Source organism: Podarcis muralis, chromosome 6 (assembly GCF_964188315.1).
Source record: "Podarcis muralis chromosome 6, rPodMur119.hap1.1, whole genome shotgun sequence".
NCBI classification, from domain to species: Eukaryota; Metazoa; Chordata; class Lepidosauria; order Squamata; family Lacertidae; genus Podarcis; species Podarcis muralis.
This window is the reverse complement of record NC_135660.1, coordinates 60,572,166-60,587,340: the sequence shown is the minus strand read 5'-3', so window position 1 is coordinate 60,587,340 and position 15,175 is coordinate 60,572,166. Positions and strand designations below refer to the sequence as shown.

General features: G+C 42.6%; 1 protein-coding gene across 4 annotated transcripts in view; it reads left to right on the top strand.

Annotated features, from left to right (window-relative positions):
* STK32C (serine/threonine kinase 32C) overlaps window positions 1–15,175 on the top strand; it is a 165,470-nt gene that overhangs the window by 47,957 nt on the left and 102,338 nt on the right. Inside the window, exon 2 of one of the 4 annotated variants that reach the window (XM_077930401.1) lies at window positions 1,854–1,961. The exons of the other annotated variants lie outside the window; for them this stretch is intronic. The gene's annotated coding sequence lies outside the window, so the exon portion shown is untranslated. The remainder of the gene's footprint in view (window positions 1–1,853; window positions 1,962–15,175) is intronic. 4 annotated transcript variants of the gene reach the window in all.

Here is a 15,175-nt window from a genome sequence, read left to right as displayed (position 1 = left end):
GAACCAGCACAATGTTCTCGTATGGGGAGATCGTGCTTCCTCTTATGTCAAGATATTTCAGTGGGGAAATGCAGGTCTCGTTATTGAGGAGGTATAATTAATCCAACCCAGGAGAGTCTGACCACGGTACATGCAATGCAATGGGTGAAAAACTTAATGATTTTAATTTTTTTAAGTCTCACTTTCTGTGGATAGTCAGGCTTGTCCTTGCACTAAGTGGTGGAGGGGGTGCACATTTCTATTTAAAAACTAGCCTATGTGGATCTTATTAAGAATTCCTTCCTTGTCTGTAGCACTGAAACTATTTATAGTAATGCATGTCTTCATGGGAAGAGGAAAATGAATGAAGCTCCCCGGAGCAGTAAAGCACAGCGTTCAGGTGATTGGGGTTGCAGTCCTGTGAAAGTGTATACCCTGGGAGCCAGCCCTGTCAAGCACAGTGTGTTTTTGCTTCCGAGCAGCAGGCTACATTTTATTCCGTGTGCTTTTCTGATTCCACCCCCCACCCCCGATTTCCCAGCACTGGCTCTTGAAGTTCACCCAGAAAGAGCCCGTGATTAATAACCACTTGACAAAATGAATGTTGAGCTGTGGCATATTTTTATGTTATTATCTGTTCTTTGGTAGTCCACTGGATTGATGTGCTTGTCATTTCCTTGGATCACAATATTTTGTACTCGTGTCGCACAACTACCTATTATTTGTGGCTGAAGATAGATTGAAATGGCAGAAAAATTGGTAAGTCAGGGGAGATGAGAGATAAATGGCCACCTTTGCTGTTGCCGAGCTTGTTTATGAGAACACAGGAGTTGGGTGGAGGTCTAGGCCAGGAGTGTGGAACTTTTTCCAGCCAGGGGGTTACAGTCCTTTCTGGGCTGCCTTCTTGGGGCCACAAAGCAGTGGTAGGCAGGGTCAGAGGCGAAAGGAGATGGGATAACCAATGTAAATGTTATATTTGTACAGTAGGCTGGTTTCTTGGTCACTTGTGGTAGTGTTGGTGGGCCTCACCTGGTGAGGTACTTGGGAGAGGAGCAGATGGCAGCAAGCTCATAGGGGCAAGAGTTCTGTGTCACCAGCATGCACAACTTGAGAGAGAGAGTGGGAGATGGCTTTGCTGCAGAGGTGACAGAGTTACTTGGACACTTTCCTGGGTACCAATGGCTATTTGTAGGCAGCAAAAGAGAAATGGAATTAGCTACTCAGAGAAAGGGAGGCAGGAAGTGGGCACAGCTGGAAAGTCCCTGATGAAAAGCAGAGGAAGAGACATAGGGAAATCCTCTGGCTAGGTTTGCAAACTCCCTTTAGGTTCTGAGAACTAGAGAACTTTCAACTATTGCCACCCCCAACTCAAGACAGAAATTGCCTCGGCTGTTTTTTCTCTGTGTGTATTTTTGGCGAAGTTAGAGGTGTCCTTTTTTTTGTCGTGGCCTCCCATCTCACTGGATATTGTCTGATCATTTAGAGCTACCCAGGAGATTTTGCTGTGTTACGGTAATTAATTGAGGCTCCTTAGCAGTATTAATGGCTCCAGCCTCTTTCCTGAGTATAAAGTTGAGTTGGTTAAACTAGGTCTATTGACAGGGGAGGTAATTCACTGCCTTTAATTGTCTGATTAGCTTGCATGCAGTCCTTTCTGTGGCTCCGAGTATGAAAATAAACACATATCATCATGCTCCCCCCTCTGCCTTTAAAGCACAGTATAAACAGAAAGGTAGGCAGTGATTGCTTCAAAAATAGTACTGACTCCAGTCCTATTGAGCTGTTTTGCATTATAGACACTGCAGAGATGAATTGTCTGGTGGCAACATAGCTGTAACTCAGATGGCCAATATTTTACTTTCTTTTTACAACAGATTAAAAGCAATCGGATTTATGACTGCCAACAGTATGCCTCAGGGGTCTACATGGACACTGCCCTGTGAAAAATGCTCCCCAACAGTGCTGACCCACACAGCTGTGACGTATGTGCGAGTACCACTGCCTTGTGGGTGGGGTCAAACATGGTTCTTTCTCACCCAGTCAGGATCTCTCCAGGAATGTGGGAGGATGTTGATTGCGTAGGAGAGACTCAACATCCGCTCTGCTCATGTGGTTGTGAGCAAGTGGATCCAATACAACTCTCTCTCTCTGTCTCTCTCTGTGTGTATGTAGGAGCTTTAACATATATATATATTTAATGATGTGCAGCATGTCATGCCGAGAAAAAGCTGCACCTTCTGAAATTCTCCATCTGCATAGCTACCTAAAATTTGCAGCTGCTTTGAATCAAGTGAGGCCACTGGTCCTTTTAACCCAACACCAGTCTGTTCTGATTGAGGTCTTTTCCTAGCTTTTTAGCCCAAGATCCTTTAATCTCTGTGGTGGGGAATTTCCAACCCACTTGGCTGTTTTTAATGTAGAAATATGTGATTGCTAGAACTGTTTTTACAGGTGTGATATAAGTGTTTTCCCCTAAAGCAATGTTTTTGGCCAGATAAGCAGCGACATCCAGTTCCTAGGGAAAGTGTGATTTAATTCCCCCACAAGCTAATGATTATTCATTTGGCTGGTTTCTGTTTCTGCAGGTGTCATGGGCCCAAATGGATAGTATGATGGACATCACTAGAATTTTTTTTTGTAGTGCAACTCTTTTGTGTTCTTCCTCTAAACTATTCATGACCCCACCACAGTGCATGTAACAGCAGCTTAGTATGCTAAGTCAATCTGTAGCCAATTTCACATACTGTTTTCGTTTAAAAATCAGTAAGATAATGCCTACGATGTGCTGTTGTTTGCTCTACAGCATCCCACAATAAACTCCATTTGTGACCAGATCTCTACTGTCATTTTACCATGTTTATTGAGTGTATGGGGCATATTCTAGATTAGATGGAAGTTCAAAGGGAATGCAGAAAATTGCCGATAAACAGGAAAGAATTACTGTGTCTGAAGAATCTGGTAGCACTAAAGCTGGTAACAGTGGCTTAATAAACATTGCTTCATTAAAGAAATGAAAAATATCCAAGGAACATAAGAAACTCTTCAGTTATGTGTTAGGACTCAGATTGGACTCCTGCAAATATATGAAATTCACTTTTGCAAGGTATCTTTCACCAAGCAATAGCTCTGTGTATTGTTAAATAGGGTTACTTGCATATTGAAATTGCCTTCACTGCAAGCAAGGGTAGGAGATAGAAGGGACACCATTAGGGATGAGTGTCCTTTCCCTTGCTCACTTCAGATTAGGACCAACAATTGTGAGCAAGCTCAGATGATGCACCAAAAAGTAACATTCTAAATTTGGTGGTTGTTTTTGCCACTCCCCTAAACCCTTTACCTGTTGTTGTTGTTGCTGCTGCTGCTTTGACTCTATCTCTTGCCCCCCTTTTCTCATTTTTCTCTTTCTGTCCCTGCTTCTCCCTTGCTCCCGGATTATTGAGGGGTGCAATTTTTCCAAGGGCACCAAAAATCCAAGCCGGCAGGGATCTCTGGGTCATGATGCTTGCCTTGTTTTTTTCAGATCTACATTTTGAGATTTGAATACTTGGCCATCCAACCTCTGCTTATCCTTGGCAATCCGTCACAAATGCTTTAGCTGAGATTCCTGCATTGCAGGGGGTGTGGACTAGATGGCCCTCGGGGTCCCTTCCAACTGTATACGATTCTATGAATCGCAAAACTACACGATGTCCTTGCCTCTCTGCAGCCACGATTCCACCTGCTCTGCATCACCCCTCTTACAGCCCCCCCTCCCCCAACACATAGGCACACTTCTTCCAACAAACTTGCTGAAGATAACGAGGGGAACCTAATAGAAAAGCCAAGAGAAATGTGCCAGAATCTATACATAGTTCCTTTGTTTTGACAACTGGCATACAGTTTATGTTAGCACTTCCTCATGCATTAGTGAATGTCTTCAAGTATGCATGAACCAACAGCAGCGTTTCAGTGAAGCAAGGCATTATGAGAGAGAAAGGATGATTCTTAGGGAGTCCTGTGAATTAAGGTCTCAGGTTGAGACTTGGTAGTCCTGTGAATTTAAGGACAGTTCTGCTGGATCAGCCTGAAGCACCACCTAGTCTAGCATCCAGCCACCAACCAGGTGCTTTTGGGAGGCTCCTAGGCAGATCTTGAAGGGAATACCTTTCCCTTCATTTCCCTGTTCCCAGTACCACTTGGTATTCAGTGCAAAGAGTTTCTACTTAGCTATCATGGCTATTAGCTATGAATAGGTCATAGAATCATAGAGTTGGAATAGACCACAAGGGCCATCGAGTCCAACCCCCTGCCAAGCAGGAAACACCATCAGAGCACTCCTGACATATGGTTGTCAAGCCTCTGCTTAAAGACCTCCAAAGAAGGAGACTCCACCACACTCCTTGGCAGCAAATTCCACTGTTGAACAGGTCAATTCTCCATGGATCTGTCCAACCCCCTTTTCAAGCAATCTGACCCGGCGACCATCAGTCCATCTTGTGTCAATGAACGGCCATTGATGAATTGTGCTTCCTTGGGAGAAACACTTTTATGTTGCCTGTTTTGAATCTACTGCCAACCAGTTTCACTGGGTGACCACGAGTTCCAGTGCTCTGAGAGTGGGGGGAGAAAAATGCTTTTCATCTACCTTCTCCAGGCCTCTTTGGAGGGGGTAGCCTCTGTCTGTTTCTGACCAATGAGAGCCAGAGTCAGTTTGTCAGGTAGGTCACATATTTCAGGCACCCTTTTCCACCTTTGAATAGAACTGGCTGGAAATACATGACTGCTTGGCATACAGGAAATGGTGGGGGTAAGAGATTCTTTACAACAGAAGGTATTTCAACTGAGGAAGTAAGAGGACATCCATTTCGGTTCCAACCCGCATCCATCAAACACAGCACTTGTTCTGTTCTGCTGCTGTTTGGCTGCTGACAACAACACTGTTATTTGTCTCACGGCCCACTATGGTAAAAATTAACTATGTAATCCTTACTTTATCCCATTTCATTCATTTCAATGCAAAGGAAACGCCATGCAAATTGGAAAAAAAGTAATCTATTACCTTCCACTATATAACATTTGCAGCCTGAAAACAACTGATTTATTTGCAGGATTGATTTTCATTTTGGACATTTCCATTTTCATCTGAATTCTCCAATCTCCCTAGCCTCCCACCCCTTGATAATTTTAGCTGCTGTTTCCTGTACCTTTCTCCGCTATTAGCATATCCTTCTTGAGATGGTGTAAAAATCTTGCCTTCCAGACTTAAAGCCAGGGGAGAAATACTTCCTCATGGTGGATCCATAATTGGTACGGATGTGCAAATCCCCAGATGAGAACAAACGTGAATTCTAATGCTCAGTCATGAATTCTGTGCCACATATTAACCCTCTTATAAAGGGCAGGTATTAAAATTGCAGTCTCGTATGAATCAGGAGAGCTAACCAGGGAAAACTGGAAACTCACTATTGTTAGTGCTGCTTCCTTATAGCATCTTATTGTCCTTGTATTGCATTTGCTGCCAGTGGTCTAGGCATCAGGATGATGAATAGCAGTTGTCGGCTTGCCACTTGATTAGATTCGAGTACAAGATGTATTCCGAGCAGATCAAGAAGGGGTGTTTGATTTTTGTACAGCAGGGAATGCAAATTCGTTGATGGAGAGGTTGCTAGCAGAAAGAGATAAAAGGAGACCATTTGTCCCTTGTCCATATCATGAAGAGGGGAATTTCACACCTGATGAGGAAAAAACCCCACCTAGCCTGTCTTTCCAAAGCAGTGGAAGGAATTTAAGTTTTTGTAGGCAGATGGTTTGTCTGCATCGAAGTCCTATTGATTTCAGTTAAAGCCAGAATAGCTTCACAGTGTATACTGTGATGTTTGCTGTATTGACTCTGGTGTTTCTACAACAAATTTGTAAAGCATTAATTATCTGAGTCTTTAAACACCCGTGTACATGGGCCTGTTCACACTTCACATACCTGCTGTTGGCATGTTGCAGGTCTGACAGGGGAAACACTGATATACAAGCAGCAAGCACAATATTCACAAATAAAAGCCATCGTATTAAAGCCTTGGTGTATTGAGTCTTCAAGTATATATTTGCTTTAAGTGGATACAATCTTAGCATAGTAGCTACAAGAGCAACTTATATGGAGGAGATGGTTTGTAGACTCTTTTAATGGTGGTTAGTATCATAAAGGGAATTCTCCTTAATTTGCAGCAGCTGGAATCTCAACTTCTACTTCTTAAGTGTTTTAGGTTCATAGGTCTGCAGCTTCCTGGCTACCTTTGAGCTCATTCAGATTTTAATTCTCTTAATACCTCAGTGTTAGCCAGCATTCATGTGGATGCTATATTAGTTTCTGAGCCCTTTGAGAATAAGGATTCATATGAAGAAATTAGGATGGGAGGTACTATAAATCTAACTATGTAGTATATATTTTTTTAAAAGAAGGGAGGCACCACTTTAAACATTTATTATTAAAATTAATACTCTACCTTCATAAAAAGAACTCAAGGCAGCATAATAACTTTACTGGGCTATAACATTACTGGGATATAACAGCACATCAGTTTCCTGATCAGAACTAGATTGCACCTATTGCTTGAGCTTATCTCATATCTATACATATTTTGCTAGTATAATACTGTCTTGTCTTACTTGGGGAACATTGTAATTAATAAACTTTTATTAAAAGAATGCTTGACTTTGTACATCTGAACAGGTGATAGCCATTCTGGACACTTGTGGATATGAATAAGGGTTAAAAATGACCAACAGTATATTTAGAAACGAAGCTTTTTATTTTTATTTGTAATGTGATAGACATATGCCAATCCAAGTGAAGATGCCACTGCTACTAAGGTTAGTCACTAATAAGTCCTACTTACTCTGAATGTTGGGGGAGTCTGTGACAGTTTTCTGTTCCCTACAGTGTGTGTAGGCCTAAGCCTCGGGTGATGCTATTTGTTTTCTCTGAGAAGTAGCTAACATTTCTATGAAATTCTTTCACTTTTAACAGTTCTTATCTAGGAAGCACATAGATATATGATGTTGTTGAGATGGTCTTTTTTATTATTAGTGACACTGATGTGCCCACAATCGGAACACATTTTGAGGGCTATTGGCTTTTAGGTATTTTTCAGTTGCTGACAGTTTCCACGGCAACATATACCACTGTTGTCAGTCTGAGGAAGCGAATGGAGGGAATTGCAAAGGATGACAAAATGCCTACTGTTATTAACAGAGGGAATGTACATATATAGATGCCTGACAGTAGGTATGGTCCACTCCACCTGGGAGCTAAGTGTGGCTGAAAAGCTACAATGTAGCTGTCCTGATATAGGTCTTTGGTAGGCTTCTTGCAGGAACAACATGACACCTTTTCATCAGTTTTAACCAAACTGAATTATAAGCTGATTGCCCTTTATTACAATGGGCAGGTTAGAGAGAAGTATGGACAAAGGACCTGTCTATTGGGGTTTCTTAGGGAAACCTCCCCAACAGTTTGGCCCATTGCTACCAATTTAGTCTACCCAAGAAAAAGGAATAGACGCCATTGGTAACTAAATCTGCTCCTATGTGAATAGTTCATCATCTGGATACACTCTCACTCTACGTTCAGTTTCTTTCTTTTTTCTTTTTTTAGTGATTGTAGAATGCAACAAAGAGAATGTTGAGAATTGGTTATTGACTCTCCAATAGGTGCGTGAAACGTTGCCTTCCTGTTTTAGTCAAACAATAGCAAAACAATCTGCACAAAACATGCACATTACTTAGAGCAAAATGTGAAGAAGTGATTGAATGTGAAGAAGTGATTAGTTGTCCCATTTCTTGTTTCTCTTTAGTTTTTTAAAAGTAGGCCTGGCTTATTCAAATGGTAATCACAGGCTTTCAGTAAGCTGCAAATGAAACAGAGATGAAGGTCCAATTCCCTAAATAGAAGATTTCAGCAGATATTATGTTAATTCTGGTCCTGCATCTTTTATACAAGAGTCAAGGTGCACATTGTGTGTGTGAGTTCTTTAAAGAGAAAATCTTGACTTGTACCCATTTAGATAATTGCCCCTTGTCATCAGGAAAATTGTAGGGATGGTATCTGTGTCCATGTTGTTTTGCTTTTCAGTTAGCTTGTCAACAGATGCTCTCGTGTAGGTGTAAGGGCGGGAGTGGGGAACAGTGGAAGGCAGTGCTTTCAGTGGCAAAGCAACAACTTGCTCTAAACTGAAAGGGCCTGATTTCATCGTGAGTCTTGGTTTAGTCATTTGTACTCACATAAATTTAGGAAAGAATCATGGGCATGTCAAAGAACAATGTTCTTCTGGGAGAAAAGGTTCTTTATGTTACTGAGCAGATGGTGGTGGGATTCGTAGTCTCCCAGATACCTTGCTTGTCTTACTGGCATATATGGATGGATTTGTATATTTTAAGGCATCACAAAATGATTTAGAACCCATTGGCTGTAGCAAATATACTTATAGCCAGCGAATGGTGAAGCTGTAATACTGCTGAGTGAAAATATTGGTTATTTAGACATGGAAAATTGCAGAGATGAAAAAAGTAATGGAATACATATATATTAAACAGAAGGTGGAAAAAGACTGGAATAATTTTATTCAGTTTGCTTTGGGTTCCTAAGATTATAGAAGGCATTGTGTTCATATACTCTGAAGGAGCTCAAGGTGGCCTACATAGTTTTTCTCCTCTCCATTTCATCCACACAACAACCCTGTAAGATAGGGGCTGAAATCCTGTGACTGACCAATGTCTTCATGGCTGAATGTGGATTTGAACTTTTGTCTCCTAAGTCCTCACCCAGTACTCTCGTCCTGTACTACACTGGCTCTCTAACTGTGAGGGCTATAAACTTTTTATATATAGATAAAAAGAAATATGAGATTCTTATGAAGTTTAATTCTGTATGCAATACTGCATTCTGTGCTTTTTCTGCGCCACAACATATGTTGTTGTTGTTTAGTCGTTTAGTCGTGTCCGACTATAGCCCTAAATAAAAGGAGCTGTCTCATATGGTTAGACTATAGCTCTGTTGTCTGGGCTCCTTTAACTACAAATGCCAGAGATTAAAACGAAGTTTTTCTAGATGTAAATAATACACTCTTACCACTGAGTTGTGACTCTCTCCTTCACCAGATTTTGCAGCAGCAGGTGGGCTTGTTTCACTTTGGGTTAGGGGTTTGCACCTAACAAGTTCTCAAATTAGGAACTTTGGTAAAATGTTTTTAGCCAATCAGCAGAGCAGTGCAATAGTGATTTAGTTTTGTTCAGTGTGAGCCAACCAAATTATTTTTATAGGATCTTGGGTCAGCTACGTCATATACCTTGTGATTACCTATGGTCCCTTTTACTCATAATATGGGTATGGTGATAGCCACATGGGTATGTGAGAATAGCCAACTGATATTTCTGAAGGAAACCACATGCTCACTGTAATCCTTTTAAGAACATCAGAATGGGCTGCTGGATCAGGCCAATGGCCCATCTTATTCAGCATCCTGTTGACGCAGTGGCCAACCAGATAGATGCCTGTGGGAAACCAGGGAGCAGAGTATGAGCATAAGAGCATTTTCTTCCCCCCCCCTCCTATGCTTTCCAGCAACTGGCATCCAGAAACCTAAGACCTTTTCTACAGCTTAGGGTGGGCCAGTTCTGTGCCACAAAGCAAAGGAGGAGGGTAATTGAATGTGAAAAGTTCTAAGCACCAGATAATCTACTTTATCTGAAGAAATATCAGCCTTTTGTAACAAACAGCTTATGAATAATAGCTATCAGTTATACTACTTCTATAAAATTACTAATTAAAACCATATGAGAGTTTATAGGCCATCCAGCCAAGCCTCTTGCCCATTTGTTCCACATTTAGCTTTTCCTCAATTCTTTCTTGCCTAGTGAGGAATAGTTCTATAATAACATCCTTTTAGTCTTGCTTCCAAGCTCAATAATAATTGATTATAATCATCTGCCTCTGACCTACGAAATCCTTAATAATGTATCCTTAATTTTTCTGGGCTCTGACCTGAAAGCAGGCCGATAATTTACGTCTGCTGCATTACAGGACCCCTGAACGTTATCTGGCAAGCTTCAGATGACACTGAAAATGTCTGTTTGTTCTTTCCAAGAATAAAATGTCTGTTTGTGTGATTCAGATACCTTTATTATGATAAAAATATTCTTTTCTGTATACCCTGACATTGCTAACTCAACCCAGTCCCTGCCGCTTTTCAAAGCAGCAGTTGCTAAAATGTCATTAATTAAAAATTGTAGAGAGATCTATGGTCACTGTCATAGTTTAAATCAGATGGATGTAAATGAACAGAACCTCACATTTTCATAGACAAAGCTATTCATCCATTCCTTTTATCTAACAGACTATTCTTAGGAAGGAAAGATCTGCCATGGCTAAGCAGGCTCCGATTCCAGTTGCTGGAAAATCTTTCCAACAGTAGTACTGTGTATTTGAGGGTTGAGATAATATGTGTAAAGGCTCACTGCCGCCATTTTTGCTGTGGGTGCCCAGCCTCCACACCCTGCCACCACAGCTGCTGCTCTTCACAGGACGCAGAAGTCACTTTGGAAACCTAGTGGAAGTTTAGTGCCAATTTCAGTGTTAATTGCTTCCAGAGAAAATATACTTGCAAGCCCATTAACTCAGAAAATCATGGGACAAAATTTGGGGGCAGTATTTTGGCATGAATTTCTTTCCCACCATTTTCATGGGTGCATCACATGAGCAATCATGGACATCAAGGAGGTGGGGTGGGTAGTGGTAGTGACATGTCCAATGACACCTGTTGTTATGTCACACTATGACCATGGTTGTGAAGGGTACCTGGCATGATATCAATAAAAAAGCACTGTAAAAGGAATGAAAGAAACATGAGCAGAATTGCTAGCATTATATATATTTTTTCAATTTTTTTTATTGATTTTCCAGAATTTTAAACAAACAAACAAACAAACAAACATACATACATCTTAACTGTACTTAATCCGATCTTGGTGACATTGTTAAATGACTTCATCGAATCCCCCTGGCTGAATTTCATTGTACAGTGGTACCTCGGGTTACATACGTTTCAGGTTACATATGCTTCAGGTTACAGACTCCGCTAACCCAGAAATAGTACCTCGGGTTAAGAACTTTGCTTAAGGATGAGAACAGAAATTGTGTGGTGGCAGCGGGAGGCCCTGTTAGCTGAAGTAGTTCTTCAGGTTAAGAACAGTTTCAGGTTAAGAATGGACCTCCAGAACAAATTAAGTACGTAACTAGAGGTACTACTGTATATCATTGTAACAGTTTTCCAAAACCAATTTTCTCATAAAATTAACTTAGTCACTTAACATCTTTTTTTTTTTTCATTTTAACTTTAAACATATTATTCTCTAATATCACATATTTAAATCCTAAGCCTATCTGGTATTTGCAAGTTTTTCCAATTAAGTTATCTTAGCATATTTAACCAAATAGTCTTTGAATTTCATCCAATCGTCCTGGTACTCCTCCTCCTTCTGGTTGTGGACTTTTCCAGTAAGGTCGGCTAGCTCCGAAAACTCCATCATCTTCATCTGAGAATCGCTAGCATTATAACCAAGAAAATGAACACAGCAACACACCCATTATTGTTCACACGTGTCTTCAATGTATGAACGTAGTCCTACAAAATGTATAACTCTTACCTTTCCTTCTCCCCTCCCTATTCCCTAGTCCTTGTGTTATTCTGCTAAAAGCACCACAATCTGTGTTAGGAAGCAGGAGAGTGCTAGGGGGCATTGCATCATAGATGTGGCACTTACTAATTACTTGCTTCGGTTTTTCAAGCTGGGTATTTTTAAATGTAAGCAAGCTAGTTATCCAAATCTCTCCGTCTGTAATAGTGCATTTGGAATTAATAGTTAACATGCAGCAAGTTGATGCACAGCCAGTCAATTTAGACCAGTTTAGATTGCACAATTTCTTCATTAGCAGCCTCTCTTATTTTTAGAACTTAATGTCCCAGGAAGTTTAACGATTGTTAGACTTGAACACTCTCTTTCATAGCCAATGTACCAGTAATGAAGCTTGTTAAAATACAGTAGGCATACTGGTCTTGATCTCAAATGTGTGTCCGTCCCCCCATTAATTCATTATAGCTGAGGTGGTGGGCCTTCTCTCCCTCAGCTGCCACCACAGTTAAGAACTGAGAAAAGGACAGCGTGTCGTGGAGAGAGCTGTCTCTAGCCTTGTTCCCAAAATGACAGTAGTCCCTTCCTTTCACACTTTCTATCACATGGCTAAAGTCCTGGGTGGAAAAGAGAGAACATAGGGGTTCTTCTTCTTTGGCGATCACTCATAGCTGAGTAGGATTGTCTTCCATAAACACAGTTTTAACCATGAGCCCATAAGTGACTGTGGAGGCCAATTCTGGATCCACACATCCTTCCACAGTGGGGACATTGATTTCTGGGTGGGAGTTGATCATGGTGTGGATTTACCAAGTGTGCCTTCCTCCTAGCACGTTTCTCCCTTGCGTCCTGAGTTCGAGTGTCTTCAAAGCCCCTGACACCTTTGCCCAGGGCTAGGCAACCTAAGGCCCATGGGCCTCAAGCAGCCCACAGGGGTCATTTAACCGGCCAACAAGCTGCCCCTGAACCGAGCTGCCCGCTCAGCGAGTCCCCATGTGCTGCGCTAAACTGGTGCAGCACGACACGGGGACTTGCTTCCGCCTTGCCAGAAATCACGTCTGCAGAGACACAGATGCCAGAAAACGAGTACAATCTGGCCCACAGAGGGATCTCTGCTGGAGTGAACCAGCCCAGGCAAGGTTAACCTTGACGACCCCTGGAATAGCCTCTGCTGAAATAAATAACAATGTCCCTCAGGTTTGTAACTCATTTGTCTGGAATATGCACCTTGGTTACTCTTAATGTTCACCTTAAATATGAGGGAAGCTTTATGAGCCCTCATTTATTATTTGACTTGAGATGTCTCCCAGCCAGCCAGCCACCCAGCCAGCCGTACCAATTTGCAACTACAGTAGCTGCTGTTGCTCCAGCAGTGGTTGAGGAGAGTTTTTCTCCCTTTTCTTCCTCTGCCCTCCCAGGCACCTGAGAGGCTGCTACTGCAGTGTTCCAGGTACCTAGGAGAGGATGAAGATAGGCTTCCCTCTGTCTTATTCTTACTGGAACAGTTGCTGCTAAGTGAGGAGGGCTTATAGGGGCTGGGCTAAAGGACTCAAAATTATTGCACTTCTGATTGTGTAATTGAAAGTACAGTGGGCTCCACCTTTTGTTCATAATTGGACTCAGGACAAGCAGCTCCATATTCCAATTTTGGAAGAAATTTGTTGTAGAGCCCAACTATGATCTGAACCAGGGAAGAAGAGGGGAGCTGCCCACTGCTAGAGCTCTCTTCATGTACTCATAGACTGGGGTTGGGGCATGAATTGTGGATGGGACTGTGCATCCCAGCCCTGCTCTAATATCCCTGCCCTTTGAGTGACACCCCCAATGTTCCCACATTGAATGGGAAGGTCTGAAGGGTTGTTGTTGTTGTGGCATTCAGGCAAAGACAATTTGAATCCTCCTTGCACTATCAGATTTTATATATACCATATTTTTCGCCCTATAGAACGCACTTTTCCCCCTCCAAAAATGAAGGGGAAATGTGTTTGTGTCCTATGGGGCGAATGCAGGCTTTCGCTGAAGCCTGGAGAGCGAGAGGGGTCGGTGCGCACCGACCCCTCTCGCTCTCCAGGCTTCAGGAAGCTCTCCACAAGCCTTGGGAGCCTGCGGGAGTTCCCGTCGGGCTCCCTAGGCTTGCGGATAGCAGCCTGCATCTTGAAGCCTGGGGCATGCTGCACAGTGTGCCCCGGGCTTCGGTTCCCCAACCTGGTTTGGAGACTGGCGGTGGGGAGAAGTGCGCTTCTCCCTGCCGCCAGCCCCACAAGCTCGGGGGACAGCAGGGAGGCGGAACGCCGCCATCCCGCTGTCCCCCAACCTGGTTTGGAGGCTGGCGGCGGGGAGAAGCGTGCTTAAGGCAGATATCCGCAAGGCGTGGGAGCCCGGCGGGAAGTGGCGCCGGTTTCCCAAGGCTTGCGGAGAGCTGCCTGTTCTGGGGGCTGGGGTCGGGGGAAGCTCGGGCTTCCCCTGCCCCAGCCCCGCGCCTGGGGGGGAAATAATTTTTTTCTTTATTTCCCCCCCCCCAAAAAAAAAACTAGGTGCGTCCTATGGGCTGGTGCGCCCTATGGGGTGAAAAATACGGTATATATTTTACAACAGCCATTATATAAAATTGCCCTGAACCGCTATCCATCAACATTTCTGCCAGTTTATGGAATAATACTTTGGATTCCTCTTGAGGATCAGGAGGCCTCAGAAGTAACAACTCATAAGGTGCAGCAAATCCACCAGGAGGAAAGGAAAACTGTACCACCATGATGGCATGAGCACTCAGAGCCACTTTGCCATGGTTTCCTGCACTCCCCCCCAATAATTGACAGCAATATAACCATCCCTATGATAGCTTACTACACTGAATGTTTTGGTGCACATGTGTGACTTAAATCTATATATCTCCTCTTTACGAAAACTGTGATCGATACTATCTTTATAGTGTCTATGGAATAGTTGATCTCTCACCCCTCTCCCACTCCCTGGTAAGCTGAATCCAATCAAGGCCAGCAAGAAGTGAGGTTAAGGCGTTTTTTGTCCTTCTGTTGAACCTCACGCTATTGGGGTGAGGAAAAGCCGCAGGCTGTCTTCCTCTGACAGTCATTCACTTTTACTCTTTGGTCTCTTTTGCTAAAGAGAATGACAATTAATATAATACTTTGATGATAACTTCACTAGCTCAATATCATGGATACGACCTTTGTTCTCTAAGAGCTTAACAGCGATCACTATCTAATTTCACACATGATTGGACTGAGATCACAGATGGGCCAAATCAAATAGAGAAGGCATTTGCTCATGACTGGAGTGTTTCACATCTCAGAGCTACATTGATCCAGCTGATTTGTGGAAATCAGAATTACTGTGACCCCGAGCTCCAAACTGCTTAAATTCCAGAAAACAATTTGTCTCATGAATACATCAATACAACAGTCTGGACATAACCTGTGACCTATGTTTCATGAATGCCTTTCACTCTCAAAAGGTGGTGCTTTCCCCTTCTTGCTCTTAGCTCTTTGATGGGTTTGTTTTATTGCCTTTCTACAAAAGA